We start from the raw sequence: 14,489 nt of genomic DNA on the forward strand, positions 1-14,489 counted from the left end.
GACAGTAGAGGACAGTAGAGGACAGTATAGCACATTATAAACATCTGTGTTTGGACTTTTTGGAGGGTTGAAATGCACAGCTGCTGGCTGTGCATTTCAATGTTCTACACTTCTTCCTCTGTAGCACAGTTGGTAGAGTATGATGCAGGCAACGTTCAATTGGAGATATCATGGGCAGCCTCCATGGCACAGGCTCAGACTCCACAATGGCACAGATACAAAGATGACTTTCAATTGGAGATATCATTGGCAGCCTCCATGGCACAGGCTCAGACTCCACAATGGCACAGATACAAAGATGACTTTCAATTGGAGATATCATGGGCAGCCTCCATGGCACAGGCTCAGACTCCACAATGGCACAGATACAAAGATGACTTTCAATTGGAGATAGCATGGGCAGCCTCCATGGCACAGGCTCAGACTCCACAATGGCACAGATACAAAGATGACTTTCAATTGGAGACAACCATATATTTTAGTCACAAAACCTTTACATATTTCTTGATATATTCCATGTTCGGTAGTGACACTTCTTACAAATACATTAAGATTGAACAACTTGCTCACTCATTCTTGCAAAACTATTTGCAGACAGACTACACACCATGAGGCCGTTGTGGAGAGGGGTCCCATCACCTGCTGATATTTGTTGGGTTGTGACTTAAGGCACATTCATTCTACAGCCTTTTAAAGTGTGTGTTTCGGTGGTGACATCAAAAGGCACTTTTCAGAGCGATGTTTAACCAAAGATGCATTTGAGAATAAGATCATTCAATGTAATAATAGAACAACTCAAGATGTTCTATTGAAATAATAGTGTTACAAAATCCTCAACTGCTTTATTTTCAAACATGAAGTTTTCGGAGTCAGGGTTTGTGACAGCCCCCACTCAAAAGAAATAGGTGTAAAAACAATGCCTTTGCACTATATTAATGACGAAATATTGCCTGAGATTGAATTAGAGCACATCATGATGTCAATGTCCCTAAGTTTGGAGCGTAGCCTAGTGGTTAGAGCATTGGTCTAGTAACCGGAAGGTTGCAAATTCAAACCCCTGAGCTGACAAGGTACAAATCTGTCGTTCTGCCCCTGAACAGGCAGGTAACCCACTGTTCCTAGGCCGTCATTGAAAATAAGAATTTGTTCTTAACTGACTTGCCTAGTTAAATAAAGGTAAAAAAAAAAAAAATAAATTGAGAATTAATTAACCATTTAAAAATAAACTTTTTTAGGGGTGGGACAGTAATATACAGCACTTCTGTCAAATCACTCATATACACACACACAATTACACATGCACCAATTCACACACAGACACACGTCCACACAAACGGATGGATCCACGGTCATCTGGTCTGCCCTGTCATCCGCTCTTCAGGGTTGCACTGGTTCTGTGTGTGTGTTTGAACAGGTGAATATTTGTGGAACGGCGGGTGTATTTGGGGAAGGTGCACAGAGGGGTAGGCATAGGCAAGTGGAGCACATGGAGATGCGTGAAACGTACTCCTCAGCCTGAAGTGTCACCACCTGCGCTGCCAAATTGTTAAGCGCCGGCTACTGGTAAGACCCTTTGGGAGGGTGGTCACGTGCAAAACAATGGTCCTGGGTTCAAACCTGAGTGTGAGCGGGAGGAAGTGGTCCTCGCTAAGCAAGCAGTGTGATGTAACAATGGTGCCTATTGACCGGACCTGCAGTTGAGATGTGGTCGCTGTGAAGTAAGTTTGAGGGGTGAATGTACCACATGGAGTGCAGTGTGATGCCCGTAACAGAAGCCTTATAACACGCAGCTGCAATGGGAGCATATGCTTTTCACTCAACTACCTATTGACAATACAAGGTGGAGAGCCCAGTAACCTAACCTTTATTAAACTTACCCCGTGACGTTTTCAACAGTGACACTTTAAGCCCCCATCGCCCGTGATTAACGTCACCCTCACACACTTCCAGAGGGGGAATGTTTACCTGTGCGCACGCACGCACACACACACACACACACACACACACACACACACACACACACACACACACACACACACACACACACACACACACACACACACACACACACACACACACACACTCACACACACAAACACACACACACACACACACACATTAAAAGTCACTTTTCAGAGAACTTCCATACTATGCTGAACAAATTTGCCTTAATGACCCATTAGGTCGGTCGGGATAGTTTTTTATTTCCTCTTGGACATTTTGGTAAAGCTTTCAAAACTTCTTCAAATTAAGTCCAAATCATAGCTTTTTCCAAACGAAGTTAAGATATTGGTTAAGAGATGGCTAATTTATCAAGGAATCTGATTTCATTCGTCCATATAAGTCATTTGTAAATCCACTAGACAATGGCCTATCAGCTTGAAGCTTTTTAGACTCATTAAACACATTACCATGATGAACCATGTTAAGTTTGACATTGACATACACTACCGTTCAAAAGTTTGGGAAAAATTAGAAATGTCCTTGTTTTTGAAAGAAAAGCACATTTTCTGTCCATCAAAATAACATCAAATTGATCAGAAATACAGTGTAGACATTGATAATGTTGTAAATGACTATTGTAGCTGGAAACGGCAGATTCTTTTATGGAATATCTACGTAGGCGCACAGAGGCCCATTATCAATAACCATTACTCCTGTGTTCCAATGGCATGTTGTGTTAGCTATTCCAAGTTTATCATTTTAAAAGGCTAATTGATCATTAGAAAGCCCTTTTGCAATTATGTTAGCTCATCTGAAAACTGTTGTGCTGATTAAAGAAGCAATACATCTGGCCTTCTTTAGACTAGTTGAGTATCTGGAACATCAGCATTTGTGATGTTCGATTACAGGCTTAAAATGGCAGAAACAAAGACCTTTCTTCTGAAACTCATTTCTTGTTCTGAAACTCTATTCTTGTTCTGAGAAATGAAGGCTATTCCACGTGAGAAATTGCCAAGAAACTGAAGATCTCGTACAACACTGTGTACTACTCCCTTCACAGAACTGCGCAAACTGGCTCTAACCAGAATATAAAGAGGAGTGGGAGGCCCCGGTGCACAACTGAGCAAGAGGACAAGTACATTAGAGTGTCTAGTTTAAGGAACAGACACCTAACAAGTCCTTAACTGGCAGCTTCATTAAATAGTTCCCACAAAATACCAGTCTCAACGTCAACAGCGAAGAGGCGACTCCGGGATTCTGGCCTTCTAGGCAGAGTTCCTCTGCCCAGTGTCTGTGTTCTTTTGCCCATCTTAATCTTTTCTTTTATTGGCCAGTCGGAGATATGGCTTTTTCTTTGCAACTCTGCCTAGAAGGCCTGCATCCCAGAGTCGCCTCTTCACTGTTGATGTTGAGACTGGTGTTTTGCGGGTACTATTTAATGAAGCTGCCAGTGTTCATGTAAATCCACTCCACATTGACCTATCAACTTGAAACGTGGCATTGCTATCATGGACGTTCCTAAGATGAACCACATTGAATTTGGTATTGATATCCCAAATAACAAAGAAATTGTAACAACACATTTCTTTTGCATATTTAACGCTTATTCACTCAGGCTCCCGAGGGCCACAGCGGTCTAAGGCTAGAGGTGTCACTACAGACCCTCGTTCAATTCCAAGCTGTATCACAACCGGCCGTGATTGGGAGTCCCATAGGGTGGCACACAATTGGCCCAGCGTCGTCCGGGTCAGGGTTTGGCTGGGGTAGGCTGTCATTGTCAATAAGAATTTGTTATTAACTGACTTTCCTAGTTAGATAAAGGTTAATAAATACATAATAATAATAATTCTCAAAATCATCTGCAATCATCTTCTCATCTTCAGATTCACTCCAGATCTTGTATTTAGACTCAATTAATTAAATAATAATACAAAAATGGGTGGTTATTATATTTGCCCAATGTCACAGGGTAGCCTAGTGGTTAGAGCGTTGGACTAGTGACCAGAAGGTTACAAGTTCAAACCCCCGAGCTGACAAGGTACAAATCTGTCGTTCTGCCCCTGAACAGGCAGTTAACCCACTGTTCCTAGGACGTCATTGAAAATAAGAATTTGTTCTTAACTGACTTGCCTAGTTAAATAAAGGTAAAATAAAAATAAAATAAACACATGTACAAGTGTGTCTTAAACAAGTTTGTGAATTGGAAATGTGCGTATCCCAACTCCCCCTGGGACACCCTCTGAGAGTGGGGTCACGGCCAGGGGAAACCATTACCAACAACATCCCTGGAGCAATTAGGGTTCAGTGCTTTGCTCAAGGGCACATTGACATATTTTTAAACTTGTCGGCTCAGGGATTCAAACTAGCGACCTTTTGGTTAATGGCCCAATGCTCGACCTGCTAGACTACCTGCCATCCCTCAATTAATAAATAAGTTGCCATATTCAAAGTCGGCTACACCAGCTGTGTGAATATAAATTCACTGCAACCTTAGATGGCTGCAACAGGCCAGTTGGTGGCACTATTGATTTCATTGGCACCAGTGGCAGCATAGCATACTAGAGAAATAACTATTGATCAAGTGGACTTTGTCTCAATGAAATGAACGTTCGATTTAAATTATCCGGACAAACAATGTGAAATAGTATTATTAGCATATCTGTATAATCACATGTTGTTGCCCTATTATGTGGTCTGAACATTGTGATAAGTGGATCTTTTATTCTGGAAAATGAAGTATTGAGAAATAAACTTTCACCGATTGTACATAAAGGAAGATAGATCCTACGTGATAGATTGCTTGCATTTTTTTCAACTGATATTGTGTCCTTCCTGTCAGCCTGCGAACCCATGAATTGCCGCTCGCAGCTTTATTTATCAATGTACTTCTCTACCGACATAAACTATTGTGTAACTGATTCTGACAGCATTCCAGTGAGTTTCAGTTGATAGGTAGACGGGAAATGTCTTCCCAGAAAAGACTAAATGAGACAGAAATTCTTCTGTTTATGCCAGTGTGTGTGTGTGTCTATGTGCTTGTGTATGTGTGTGTGTCTGTGTGTGTGTGTCTGTGTGTCTGTGTGTCTGTGTCTATGTGCTTGTGTATGTGTGCCTCCCTCTCTGCACTTGTGTGCCTGTGCCTGTGTGTATGTCCATTAGTGTGTGTGTGCTTGCGTGCCCCTGTGTGTGTGTGCACTTGCCTGTGTGTATAATCTTGGGCCCCCACACACAGCACTGTTCCAGCCCTGCGCCAATACGCCTGCAGACACATCAACAGGCATCACACACATGTCCTGTGGGACGCCAACCTTTTCTTTCTCTAGCCAGCAGAGAACCCTGCCCTGGTGCCAGCTTTGTGCCAACATAGTGCCAGTCTGCTGCCAGCGTCATAGTGCGCTAAGCTCACTGACGGAACTTTGACTGGCTTCCAGAACTTTGAGCCTGGTTCCAGAACCGAGAGGCCAGTTCCAGATCCCCGAGAGGATCAGCAGGAGTCCAACAAGTGTTCTTCAAGACTCTGAGGCCTTCGTCCCCAGAGTCATCCATGACAGGAGTCAGATACCCAGTAAACACTCTCTGCATCACAAATGTCACCCTATGCCCTGTATAATGCACTACTTTTAACCATGGCCGTTTGGGACGCAACCACTGTGTCTAAGACCTCCCTCCTTCCCAACCCTGACCCTGTCCAGCCCCGCCACTCTCCTCCCCCAGGTTTAGCAGTTGATCTGTGGGCCTTGGTGTGGCGTAATGCTGGTTCTGGTGTTTGGGTGGTGGGTATTTGGTGACCAAGCTGTGCTGAGGTAGACATGTCAGGACACAGTCCCAGACAAACAAAAGGCCAGATGAGAGGGTCTTCTTAACAGGACTCTGGGGGGTGAAGGGCGAAGACTCTCCCTCACTCTGTCTCTCTCTCTCGTCCTCTCATCCTTGGCATCTGGACAGTGAAATATGATCACACAACTCTCATTAGAATGAAAAAGGGATGAAGACAAAGGGGAGATGGGGTAGGAGAAGAGAGGACAGGAGAAGAGAGGGAGAAGGGGTTGGCTGGATGGCGTGGGAGAGAGAGAGGGAGGGGGGGAGACACACTGAGAAGTATGATGGGTGTCGGAGTACAGACTGCCCTTCCAGCTGATGTTTCCACAGTGACCAATTCTAAAAAGAGTGGATCAAGGCTTGGCAAGTCCGAAAGGACTTCACATGCTAAATATGATTTCATGCTACTTCATGTATAGTTTGTTTCTGTATAACTGAATCATAGGGTTATGGACTTTTGATGTGTGTAATGGTTTGCAACAAATTGCCCTCCAGGGACAATAAAGTTAAATTGAATTGAAGCTCTGGGCAGATCTCCTACAAAGACTGAATTTGCATTATGGTAATAAGTTAAACACGACCACAATATTGTATAAATACACAAACTTCCATCCTCACAGGCACGTGTATATAATCACAACATGCTGTACCAGGAGATTAGAGCTAGGTGGTAAACCCACCAACCAGTTTTTAAAATTCGTCACAAGCCCCTCAACCCCACCGCAATCCCATCTGATACCTCCACCTCAACCACCTTTACCGTTTACAAAAACTTTCCCTACAAAAATCTCAAAATGTATTTTATGACTTCTGTTCCACTTCCTAGTTCCTGTAACAGCCATCTAGGCCATGCCAAATGTGCCCAGATATAAGCCGACGCCTCCCCACTGTCTCGAAGATTGCCCACCCGGGAGACTGGCACACGGCGTCGCATTGCGCGGGAGGCCTACTAGATTACTGTAATACACACTATCTCATAATGGAAAGCTGCCTCGCCATAACCCCCCCCTCTCTCTCCTTCCCTCCACCCTCATTGTCCACACTGGCGCATGTACAATTAGGGTGCAAGGGAACGGTTGCTCCTTACCTTTTACCTCAGTCCGGGGGCACTGCTTTGCTTCGCTTTACAGACTAGACATAAACAACGAGGTTGATGTGCGTGTGTCTTTCTGGATGTATGAATTGTTAGCCTGCTCCTTCCCGGGCAATAGATAACACTAAAACTCCAGCCAACATGTTTAAATAGGTCAAAGGGAATGCCAAGTCTCCTGGTCTTACAGTCACTGGAAATAGTCTGACCTGAAATATGTCATTCATTTTAAAGAGTAGAGATCAATGGTCATAATAATGTCATGGACACAAAACAGCTGACAGACAACAGTACTTAGGCCTGGGATTCATTGCAAGGCACTTATCAAACGTCGAGGAAAATTCCTTCAAAAGACGCCTTGTCCAATGTCCAGCGTGCAGCGCTGTAAAGCACCTTGAAATGAATCCCTGCCTCAGGCCTACTACTACTGCTATGTAAACCCTGGACATAGTCTCGAAATATGCCATTCATTTTAGCGAGCAGAGGTCAAGGGTTAACAGTGAGAGGGACTGACATGTGTTAATTCACTTATGTCTACTACTACTGCTATGCAAACACTGTCAAATTCATTTTAGATAGCGGAGGTCAAGTGGTCAAGCAGTAACAATGACAGGGACTTTTTTTTTTCTGGCCTACTCCTTCTGCTGCGTAAACAGTCCAGTGTCTCTTCTCTCACACGTCCCCGCCAAACAAGGTGCAAACTCCGCCACTTTCCCTCAATGCCCCTAATCACCGGACCCACCACAATTAATGGGGAGGATGACCTGTGGTTCACGGGAGGAAAGGCAGACAAAGTTGAAAGTCATTAAGAGGAAGGGAATGGGGGAGAAGAGGAAAAATTAGGAGAAGGAGGAGGGGAAGGGAGAGGAGAGGAGGCTTGGGGTGGTCTGTCTGACACGGTTGGCTTTTACAAAAATGACGCAGGTGGGTCCAATAGGAGGAGGAGATGCAGTGAAAAGGTGCATTCTGGCTCTGGTTCCGGCCTCCGACAGGTGACCACACAAACTGCCCCCTAAGAAGCAGGTAATTACAGTACCACAAAAGGTAATTTACTGAACTAAGTGGCCCCTTTCAACAACCCCTGCTCACCCTTGTTGGGTAACCCCACGGCAATTAGGCGCGGCGGCCTAACAGTAGGCCATGTGTCCCTTTGATTGGAGTGGGAGGGCCAGGTCCAAACCACCAGACCAGACCGCCAGACCGCCACTGATAAATATGGAGGGCGTTTTCAATAAGATAGAAACAACACAAAATCTAGGGGAGAGGGATAGGAACAGGTGAGGAGACAGACGGCAAAGGCAGGCAGCTTTAGGGTCTTAAGTAGCAGATTGAGGGCACTGGTAACCTGTGTTTATCTTGGAGTGAGGGGGATACTGTGACATTTACTGGTGCATTGAAATCAGGTGTCAAGCCTCACCTTGCTTGACGCCTGCTGGCCCACACTTAAGTCTGTCTCCAACTAGGCCATGTTTTTTGTTCCCTAGCACTTTCTTTTAAGGTCCTTTTATTTCAATCATCGGAAAGCCCCCGAACCCAAGACCCAACTAGACATTTAGATCAGTCCGATGTGATCCCGATGTTGTGCAGAAAAAACGCCAGGGTCTGGCAGGACCACTGGTGCAGTGCTATTTTTATAGGTGACGGAGCGCAAAAATACAAACAAATGACATCATAATATCCCAACCATACTTTGTACCGACACATAGCCTATTTAATAATATAATTGTAGAATTTGCATAAAATGCAACATCCAAATGCAACAGCTGCCTATGTCTTCACATAATTTATTGGCTAAAATAAATGTTTATATTTTTAATACCCTCAAACTCTGATTGTTTATTGTTATACTTAGGATAGAAGGATATATTTATACCACTGCCGACCCACTGTAAGATTCTCAATGTAATAGAACATCCTATATATACAAATATAATATACATAATATCATGGATATCATGCCTTGCGTATTTCAATTCCACACTACAATGTTTTCCTAGGTGAGCCTCCAACAAAAAGGCAGAAAGAGAGCCCTATATCCTGTCCACTTCGGTGGAGTGATAGACTAGCTCGTTGCTAAGATGCCAATCAGACCTGCCAAACAGAAGCATCTGGAAGCTCATAGTGAACTATTTAAGCTTTGGCCCCAGCTACAAAAACAAAACCTATCCACCTGAGACCACAGAGGGGACAGGATGCAGGCTACTTATAGCAACCCAAAACTCAAGCCAACAAGAATAGCAGGAAAAAACGACTCAATTTACAAAAAAGCTGCCTCTGAGGAGGCCTTTTGAAGTGCGCCCACTTCTAAAACTATTCCGATACTCACTTCGGCCACACCAAGGCCTATCGTTTGAAGGCCGGGTTATCCTCGGCGAGCCGTGTGTCCTGTTGTGAACTAATTATTTCCTCTTCACTTTGTCTCTATTTTTGCCTGGAAACTGACAAGGCTTTATTGTCCTCCTGGGCATGCCTCTGTTGTCCAGCGAGTTGGAGGGTGTAGGGGAGAGGGATGGAGGCGGGGGATGTAGAGGAGGCCATGTTGTCTGATCGTTTCAAAATCTTGTACAGTTTTTTAATTGCATTGTCACCTTTTCTTATAACTGTTCACCTTCTGACCAACCAGGTTGCTTTTGTAAAATAAAACTAGTTTTCAATGATATGTGAAATAATGGTTAAAACGGTGTTCATTATAGGTGGGATAGAGTGACCAGTTGAGTGGGCAGTGGGGTTGTTGCAGGTGACTCAATGGGGATTCTACTGTGGAATCTCCACAAGGATGACCCCCTGCTTATAGTCGCCATTTCCTCTATCCTCTCAAGGTCGCAACCTCACAATGCCCTCACGGGTTATGAATGGACCAATAGGGCAATCAATCAATCAGCAGGTGATGATGTCACTACACAAACAAGTTACGCTAATTGTATCTTTAGTTTGGGAGCAGTAGTACAATAGAGGTTGAAGTAGTAAATCATGTCGATTGACAGTAAGTATGTCGGTGTTGTGTTAAAGACCACCTAATGACCGATTCAAGACCAAGACCGGGGGGCAAACCGAGTCGAGACCGAGACCAGAAAAATGACCATGATTGTAATTTTGTCAAATCAGCATCATAATAACCACCAACATGTCCAGTATTTCTGAGGTCATATTTAAGAACAAAATATGGGTTCTTTAAACATTCTGAATAGTGAAAAAATGCATGCTGAGGGAAAATAGAGCCACTCTACAAATGATTACTAACCCAAACAAAGTGGGGAACAATGGGTGTTCTACACTTTTAGAGAAGGGCTAAGAATTTATGAAATTTTTATTTTATTTTACCCAAAATGTTTGACCCAAATTAAACAATTTAAAGGCAATGCTACCAAATACTAATTGAGTGCATGTAAACTTCTGACCCACTGGGAATGTGATGAAAGAAATAAAAGCTGAAATAAATAATTCTCTCTACTATTATTCTGACATTTCACATTCTTAAAATAAAGTGGGGATCCTAACTGACCTAAAACAGGGAATTTTTACTAGGATTAAATGTCAGGAATTGTGAAATACTGAGTTTAAATGTATTTGGCTAAGGGGAATGTAAACTTTCCATCGGCCCTATGCAGTGGTGTGGTGGTGATTTAACATCATGCTGTGTGTGACTGCTGTCTTTCCATCGGCCCTATGCAGTGGTGTAGTGGTGCATCAACATCATGCTGTGTGTGACTGCTGTCTCTCCATCGGCCCTATGCAGTGGTGTTGTGGCGCTTTAATATTATGCTTTGTGTGACTGCTGTCTCTCCATCGGCCCTATGCAGTGGTGTAGTGGCGCTTTAACATCATGCTGTGTGTGACTGCTGTCTTTCCATCGGCCCTATGCAGTGGTGTAGTGGTGCTTTAATATCATGCTGTGTGTGACTGCTGTCTCTCCATCGGCCCTATGCAGTGGTGTAGTGGTGCATCAACATCATGCTGTGTGTGACTGCTGTCTCTCCATCGGCCCTATGCAGTGGTGTTGTGGCGCTTTAATATTATGCTTTGTGTGACTGCTGTCTCTCCATCGGCCCTATGCAGTGGTGTAGTGGCGCTTTAACATCATGCTGTGTGTGACTGCTGTCTTTCCATCGGCCCTATGCAGTGGTGTAGTGGTGCTTTAATATCATGCTGTGTGTGACTGCTGTCTCTCCATCGGCCCTATGCAGTGGTGTAGTGGTGCTTTAATATCATGCTGTGTGTGACTGCTGTCTCTACATTGGATCTATGCAGTGGTGTAGTGGTGCTTTAATATCATGCTGTGTGTGACTGCTGTCTCTCCATTGGCCCTATGCAGTGGTGTAGTGGTGCTTTAATATCATGCTGTGTGTGACTGCTGTCTCTCCATTGGCCCTATGCAGTGGTGTAGTGGTGCTTTAATATCATGCTGTGTGTGACTGCTGTCTCTCCATCGGCCCTATGCAGTGGTGTAGTGGTGCTTTAATATCATGCTGTGTGTGACTGCTGTCTCTACATTGGATCTATGCAGTGGTGTAGTGGTGCTTTAATATCATGCTGTGTGTGACTGCTGTCTCTCCATCGGCCCTATGCAGTGGTGTAGTGGTGCTTTAATATCATGCTGTGTGTGACTGCTGTCTCTCCATTGGCCCTATGCAGTGGTGTAGTGGTGCTTTAATATCATGCTGTGTGTGACTGCTGTCTCTACATTGGATCTATGCAGTGGTGTAGTGGTGCTTTAATATCATGCTGTGTGTGACTGCTGTCTCTACATTGGATCTATGCAGTGGTGTAGTGGTGCTTTAATATCATGCTGTGTGTGACTGCTGTCTCTCCATTGGCCCTATGCAGTGGTGTAGTGGTGCTTTAATATCATGCTGTGTGTGACTGCTGTCTCTCCATTGGCCCTATGCAGTGGTGTAGTGGTGCTTTAATATCATGCTGTGTGTGACTGCTGTCTCTCCATCGGCCCTATGCAGTGGTGTAGTGGTGCTTTAATATCATGCTGTGTGTGACTGCTGTCTCTACATTGGATCTATGCAGTGGTGTAGTGGTGCTTTAATATCATGCTGTGTGTGACTGCTGTCTCTCCATCGGCCCTATGCAGTGGTGTAGTGGTGCTTTAATATCATGCTGTGTGTGACTGCTGTCTCTCCATTGGCCCTATGCAGTGGTGTAGTGGTGCTTTAATATCATGCTGTGTGTGACTGCTGTCTCTCCATTGGCCCTATGCAGTGGTGTAGTGGTGCTTTAATATCATGCTGTGTGTGACTGCTGTCTCTACATTGGATCTATGCAGTGGTGTAGTGGTGGTTGGAGAAGTTGGTATAATCACGTAATTTTACCCTGTGTAAAAAATACATTTTTTTCAATCTCAAAAATCAATAATAAAAAAAGAGAAATAAACACAACACTGTGATGGTCTAAGTCCACAACAATGCTTAAACCACATCAATCTGATTGGGTGGGGATGTCAGGTGCCGGCTCCGAAGTGGGCAGGCCTGTCAGGGCCTGGCTCCCCAGTGGGTGAGCCTCTGTCCACCCAGGCCCATCCATGTCTACGCCCCTGATGCAAACAGCACCTGATGACAATTGCTCTTCACAAATGGTCTACTAACAAACACTTCAGACTAAACTTTTTCAATACCTGGTTTGCATACTCATTGTTGTCTTAGTTAGCATTTACTGGTAGATATTCATAAGTTGAAACGTCTTTTCTACCCTACTGGCTACGGATGTCATTCTTCTGTGAGCTGATCCAGATGATATTCCACTGAAAGTAGGTGATATATGCAGCACGGATGTGAATGTATTTCATGTGCTTTGCGATTGTGTAGGCTATTTTGTGCATGATTTCTCTATTGTACTACGGTTGTTTTTCGTTTGTTGTTGGCGACATTTACTAAAATAAAAGGGAAATGTACGCTCACCACGCTGCACTTTGGTGTACTTCTTTCGGCAGCCGAGACATAACTACCTACCACAAACGGACCAAGCAGCGTGGTAAAAAGGAGGACTGGACATGGGATGACATCCTGGACAGCAAAGGATCCTGGACATGGGAGGAGATCCTTGCCGGAAGGGATCGCCTTCCATGGGAACAGGTGGAGGCAGCCAGGAAGGCGAAGGCAGCTGGTAAAGGGGCCCATCGTTACGAGGGAACACGGCTGGCAAGGAAGCCCGAGAGGTAGCCACCAAAAACGTTTTGGGGGGGGGTACACGGGGAGATTGGCGGAGTCGGGTTGTAGTCCTGAGCGAACTCCCCGTGCTTAACGTGGCGAGCGTCGTACTGGTCAGGCACAGTGTTATGCGGTGGAGCGCACGGTGGCTCCAGTGCGTGTTCACAGCCCGGTGCGTTACTTTCCAGCTCCTCGAATCGGCCGGGCTTGAGTGGGCATCCAGCCTGGTCTGAGGGTGCCGGCTCAGCGCATCTGGCCGCCAGTACTTCTCTACGGCCCGGGATATCCTGCGCCGGCTCTGCGCACTGTGTCTCCGGTGCGTCTGCACAGCCCAGTGCGTCCTGTGTCCTACGCTCGAGACTTCCAGTGCTTCTCCATGGCCCAGTGTATCCTGTGCCCTCTCCCAGTACCAGGCCTCCTGTATGTCTTCCCAGCCTGGTGAGTCCTGGGCCTGCTCCCAGAGCCAGGCCTCCTGTTTGTCTCTCCAGCCCAGTGATGATCCATGGCACGAAGCCTCCAGTGATGATCCATGGCACGAAGCCTTCAGTGATGATCCAGGGCACGAAGCCTCCAGTGATGATCCATGGCAAGAAGCCTCCAGTGATGATCCATGGCAAGAAGCCTCCAGTGATGATCCATGGCAAGAAGCCTCCAGTGATGATCCATGTCAAGAAGCCTCCAGTGATGATCCATGGCAAGAAGCCTCCAGTGATGATCCATAGCAAGAAGCCTCCAGTGATGATCCATGGCACGAAGCCTCCAGTGATGATCCATGGCAAGATGCCTCCAGTGATGATCCATTGCAAGAAGCCTCCGGTGAAGATCCATGGCAAGAAGCCTCCAGTGATGATCCATGGCAGTCCGGGATCCGCAACGAGGGTGCCCAGTCCGGGACCCGCAACGAGGGTGACCAGTCCGGGACCCGCAACGAGGGTGCCCAGTCCGGGACCCGCAACGAGGGTGCCCATTCCGGGGCCTGCAACGAGGGTGCCCAGTCCGGGGCTCGCAACGAGGGTGCCCACTACAGTTATACCACAGTGTTCTGCAGTTATACTGCATTCTAACTACAGTTATACTACAGTGTTCTGCAGTTATACTGCATTCCAACTACAGTTATACTACAGTGTTCTGCAGTTATACTGCATTCTAACTACAGTTATACCACAGTGTTCTGCAGTTATACTGCATTCTAACTACAGGTATACTACAGTGTTCTGCAGTTATACTGCATTCTAACTACAGTTATACCACAGTGTTCTGCAGTTATACTGCATTCTAACTACAGTTATACTACAGTGTTCTGCAGTTATACTGCATTCTAACTACAATTATACTACAGTGTTCTGCAGTTATACTGCATTCTAACTACAGTTATACCACAGTGTTCTGCAGTTATACTGCATTCTAACTACAGTTATACCACAGTGTTCTGCAGTTATACTGCATTCTAACTACAGGTATACTACAGTGTTCTGCAGTAATAC

This window comes from Oncorhynchus nerka, linkage group LG1 (assembly GCF_034236695.1).
Source record: "Oncorhynchus nerka isolate Pitt River linkage group LG1, Oner_Uvic_2.0, whole genome shotgun sequence".
In the NCBI taxonomy this organism is placed as follows: domain Eukaryota; kingdom Metazoa; phylum Chordata; class Actinopteri; order Salmoniformes; family Salmonidae; genus Oncorhynchus; species Oncorhynchus nerka.